This window comes from Candoia aspera, chromosome 3 (genome assembly GCF_035149785.1).
Source record: "Candoia aspera isolate rCanAsp1 chromosome 3, rCanAsp1.hap2, whole genome shotgun sequence".
Classification (NCBI taxonomy): Eukaryota; Metazoa; Chordata; class Lepidosauria; order Squamata; family Boidae; genus Candoia; species Candoia aspera.
In genome coordinates this window covers 171579257-171585256 of record NC_086155.1, presented here as the reverse complement: position 1 = coordinate 171585256, position 6000 = coordinate 171579257, and positions in this window count along the sequence as shown.

The window sequence follows — 6000 nt, the reverse complement described above, 5'->3', positions numbered from 1 at the left end:
TCAGTCCTGATACTAACACACCGGAATATCCCTAGATACTTCCAACCCCAACTGAGCATCTGGCTCTTTAAAAGGAGGAAACTGATAATGACCAATTATTTTTGGCTATTAAACAGATTTAAGTTTGTTTGTTTTAAAGGTTAATCTCTCTGTTGATTTTTAAGATGTAGTATTTGATTTTACTTTTTTTTTAATCTTTGTTATAAACTGCAATGAGCTCCTTACAGAGGTAATTTTTTTCCTTTGAAAAAGTTAACAAAATTTTAGCTCAATACCAAGACCACAATCATTTTGAAGAAATATTAATAAGCTCCCTTTTATTCAAAACAAATCACCAAGAGCACATTCCTATGCATGTTTTCTCAGAAGTCCATTGAGTTCAGTGGGTTTACTTTCAAGCACACTTAGAGGGTTGCAACTGAACTACTTTTTTGTTTTGAAATCTGTGAACCATTGAGAAGCAAACTGAATATTTTTATATCCAAACTGCTCGCTTTCAGACTGAATATTTTATTATGCTTTTTTCTATCCTGAGTTACATTTTTTGAAGAATTATAACCCACTTTTCTAGTTCTTTATTCCAATTTATACTACTCAAACTCCTGCCCTTTTCCTAAAGCCACTGGAAAAAAAAAGACTAAAAGTACAGTTAAAAAATTATACCTAGCATTGCTTCTTAGCCTTTTTTTTAAGGGTTGGATTTTGATGTGGGCAGCAACTTATTGAATTTATTGATGTGAGTAGCAACTTATTGAGCAAGCAAACCTATCATAGATCAGCACAACTCATATGTCACCACTGGGTCAAAATGCCACCCGATACAGTTTGTCTGGGTGTAAGAGCAGGTCACAAGCAAACAGTCCATTACCAAAATGAAACACTGGTGGAAACCATTGCTCCTGCCCAGAAGAGATAGAGTTCTAGCTCATTACAACAATAGGCAGGAAAAAGACATGCAAAAAATTGAACCTTAATTTCATTATAAATAGGTCTTGCGTTTTATACAAGCATTCATTGGAATTCTTCTTTAATGGTTTCCTTCGCTTTTCTGCAATAAGCATAGTTATTAGAAGTTATTGTATCCCTGAGGGCCTGTTTATCTGTTTTCCGTTCAGCTTGTTGGGAGAAACAAGATAGTCCACTTGCATCTTCTGCAGCGAAACTGTAAATGAGTACTGTGTTTTTGAACTAATGTATTAACATTAGATACAAGAACTTCTGGGGAATTAAAATATCCTGATTAATAGTGCAAACCAAAAAGAGGGGATAATACAGAGGGACAGATCATCTACTATTTTTGAAACCGTGGTTGATTTGCCTCACACCCGTTTTGCCATGCAGTATCTTTTCTTCTTCAATTTTCCCCAACTTGTTCATGAGTGAGAAAATATTAATGCTAGCTACTAAAGTAGCTAATGAACCCAAGACCTCCTCCTGCCTCATCAGTCTTGAAGCAGGGCAATAGCATGCCTGTTCACACTAAACCTCCCAAAGAATAGGTAACACTTGTACTCAAGGCTATAAATTCAAGAAGGAAGAATATAAAGAACACAGTGATTCTACCTCAGGGCCAGGCAGAACAAAGAGATCTATAGGTCGACTCTGAAGAGTGAAAAAAAGAACCTAAAGGGTGTTCTTTGTTGTTTGACTTACAGCTAGGTAACTGAGCATTCCAATAACCATAACTTTGGAGTTAGAACCAAAAGGATGAGCATGGATGGGTAGATTGTACTCTAACAAGCTTCTGGTAGACACTCAGCCATACTTCCTGCTACGGTTGCAGAGTAGATAATTAAACAGTACCCTCATGCGTTACTAAATGGATGGCATCTTGATAGGCAGGAAGATATCTGCACTTACTGATGGCAGCACCTGTCTTTGCTGTACTCAACAGAGGGATAAAATAATTCATTTAATTTAATTATTCAGTTTAAATAATTATATTCTAATCACTATCCCTTGCAACTATATGAGGTTCTCATGGTATTCTGGATTGCCCCAGGTTTCTTGCCCCTCCTGTCTTTGCCAGAACAAAGTTGGTTCTTCAGCCAACATGGCATCATAATACTAATAAAGACACACTGCAGGTTCACAGTATAGAGATTTGCTAACCAAAGCCTTTCTATAGTGTCGCTTCTTGTTTAGCACTTTAGCCACTACATCACACAGGTTCTCTTTGTCTAAAAAGTTTTAACTTTGTCTAGATTGTGCTTAAGTAAAGCTTAGAAAAGAAGAAATAATATTACTTATAAGAGGTTTGGTGGTTTTTAACATATTTTTATAACTCAAGAAAACTTCAGTATCAACAATATTAAACAAATAGGATTAGGCAAATGTTCAAAAGAAACAGTAGTTGAGATTTATTTATTATTTAGGATATGTCACTTGTATTCAGACAGATTTTTAAAGAGTTTTATTATTGTTGAAATCTAGCCATAAAGAACATAAACATGACCAGTTCATATTTCAGCATAAACCTTTTAATGTACTGAATTAATATGAATATCATGTTGGTTTAGTGCCACCAAGTGACCAAAAATGAGAATCACTGAAGTTTTGCTTTGCTTTTTGAAACATAAGATTGGGCAGGGATTAAGAGAGTTGTTCCTACCCATCTGGAGGGCATCAGGTTGGGGGAAGCTACATTTACCGGATTAGAGGACTGATAAATCACACAGATGGAAGATGCTATTTCTGTGTGGCCAATCCCACAAACCATTACTTGCATTTTTAATAGCTTATTTCAGTGTACTTAGACCTGAATTATAAAATGTAATGGCAATATCTCCTATTTCAGCTGAAAATGTTATTCTGAGCAAAACTAATACCAAGCAGGCTGCAGTGTCTAAAATTTCCTGGGATTCTAGAAAGAGCTGATGGTTGGTACATAGAGAAAGCTGAATATCCCTCTTGCTGATATGATACCTCTTCCAATCTCCAATGCCGCTTTTGAATCATGATGGCACGATACCAAATTACTACAAGGAAATGAACAATATTTAGCAACTTTTTTCCATAATTGATCATGGCACGCAGATGGAAAACAAGCCAAACAAGTTCTATTTTTGCTGTACTTTCTGCAACCAAGAAACTTTGTTAGAATACATCTTTGCATTTTCCAATTAAAAATTAATTCTTTTCCCTGAAAGTTATTTCTGATTTCAACCATTATTTTTTTAAAAAAATCATACATTCCATGTTGGCCATACTCTATATCAAGGCAGTGTGCATGCTTCCCACTCTCCATTTATTCACACTATTCTGCTGATAGGTTAGGTTAGGAGATGGTAATTCTATCAAAGTTATTGATGAGTTACATGGCTGAGTAGGGATTTAAACTGGGACCTTTCTGTGACTAATAGTCTATCAACTAGACTACAGTAGTGATAATACTGTAATGGCTAGTAAAGCTTCTACATTGTGATTGAAACTCCTATATTTTGGCATTTAAAAGAGCTTTTTATATGCACTTGTAAAATGCAATTCATGTGTCATGTTGGAAAAAGATGACAAAATTCAGTTAACAAAATAAAACTGTACTTTCCATAGCTAAAGGTGGGCTGAAAACACAAACTTCGAAATTCTATGCACAAGCTACTTTTGTAATGAAGATCTAGGGCAGATCCTGGTCTACTAGAAGGAACTAAAGCAGCAATTTTTCAAAAAATTTCATGCATGCACACTTTTTTCTCTTGTGAGTATATGCTAAATACATACTAAGGCAAATTTCATTAAATTGATATCTGCTGAGAATTATTTCCCAGTGCCTGAGTTGTGCTAAGCTATTGTTTTACATTATTTGTTAAGTTACAATTTGATTAAGCTATTAGAATCAGATTCATACATAACACTAAGCTAGGATTTATGCTTTCAAGCACTGTCATGCAATTCTGCAATATATACATCAAATGGTATGAATGAATAAATAAATGGGTATAAACTTCATGAAACTGTCAGATTTGAGATTCTCACTCTAAATGAGACTTCTTCCATTTTAAAGGAATTACCATTATTAGGATCTCCTGGACACCAGTTAGGGGTATCACAGGTTATGTGAGCTCTGCCCTCTTGATCTATGACTTAGGTCATAACTATGTTTTGTAAGGCATAATAACGGAGTTCACAAATCCTACTAAAACAAAATACACGACACTGTGGCTTAACATAAGGAGTGAACCTGATGTGTGAGTAGGTAAAAGACAGCGGGAGGTTGCAGGAATTTTTAAAAGGCAGAAGAAAATGGAGTCACAGATTACACTAAGCCACAACATGGTTTCACTTTATTTATTAAATATATTATTTTGCCAAATACTAAGGTACCTCAAAGGCTTACAATAAAACACTAAAATTTTAAAAAATAATAAAATTAGAGTGTTACATGAGACCAACCACTATGATTTCTAAAACATTTTTATGGCTTAAGGAGAACTCAATCACTCAATCAACTGTGACTTATTCAACAAACTATAGTTAAACCACATATTAGCTGATGTATGAATCCACCCAGAGTGCGTGGTGGCTTTAGCTCTATCCATAAACCTTCTTGCTCCATATGAATTATGGTCCTTGAAGGAAAGGTATTCATCATTCTACAAGATTATTCACATAATTGCCTTTAGAAAGAGAACATGTATAATTAATCCTGACTGGAGTTGTCTATGTATTGCTTGTAAGATAGTTTAAAATGTGATTCTGTGATCACCAAACCTTGCACTGACATAGAAGCCATCTCCAAGTACTTTCTCATAGTAATAGATCAGGATTGCAAAGAAAAACAAGTAATCTGTTTTCAAGATGGCATTCGCCTTCAATTAGCTACTGAGCTACCCAATTTAAATTGCTTAAGAGAACTAGTTTCTGCAGCAGTCAATGCCTAATAGAGCAATTTTATTGAACTGACTTTCTAATTAACTAACTTTAAGATGAAGTACCTTCTGCATGTTTAATTTGAGGATGCTATGCGCTCCAACTATATATGACCACAAGAAGGAGCTCCAAATCCAGATACTGCATTTTATAGTCAGTCAAAGCAAACTTGTTATTTAATGAGAAAAAAAACAGTAGAGGAACTATAATCAAAATGCAGCGAATTTGGGAAGCATGCTAACCAATTATAATCTTAGCAACCATGTAGCATATTGTGAATGTGGCTTTCGTGTGCGTACATGTTTTGCTACAGATTTTTATCTACAAAGGTGGTGGTATGTGAACAACTGATTTTAAGTTTGATGAGACACCCTAACATGCAATTTGCAAACCACTTCCCTTAGCATAGCAGACTTTCTACTTCCAGAATAGTAATGTGCAAGTTGTTGATAAAGAGAGATTGAGGAACTAGAGACTAAATTCCCCTTCCTTTGCTTTTCATGTCAGTTTACCTGACTAAAATTGAAATCTGGAAGGGTTGAAGGTGATACTACTTCCTTTCTTAAAATATCAGCAATCAACATTTCTGAAGATTGAATAAGAACAGGCTGCAGCAGCTAGTCTTTCACTCTTAAAGTTCTACTTTTCTTTCAAATGTATAAATCGTTAATAAAAAGTAGTATTCCTATTATTATTATAATTCAGACAAGAAAATTAGGAAAAAAACTCCTTTTGGCTCAGCTCCTGGTGATGACATGAACATGTCAATGTTTTCTTGGCAACTGTACTATAGTGGTTTACCACTGCCTGATTCTGATCTTTTTTTTTTACTTCCCATCTTCATCCAGAATACCACCACTTGCAGGAAGTATGAAGTGTGATCATGTCTCAGTATTTGTAACTGGAAATTGACCCTAACCTTACTACACATACAAATAATTGATTATGAAACATTACAAACGTACACTGACAATTTCCAAAAGGGAATTCTCATCTGTATTCATGGGATTGCACTACTCTGGTAGCATATAGAAAGGAGAAATAGTTCAATGTAGGCAAAGTTCCACCTACCATCACCATTAAGGAAAGCCCCAGGGGCATACTATACTTAAGGTTTCAGGATAGCTTCAGAGA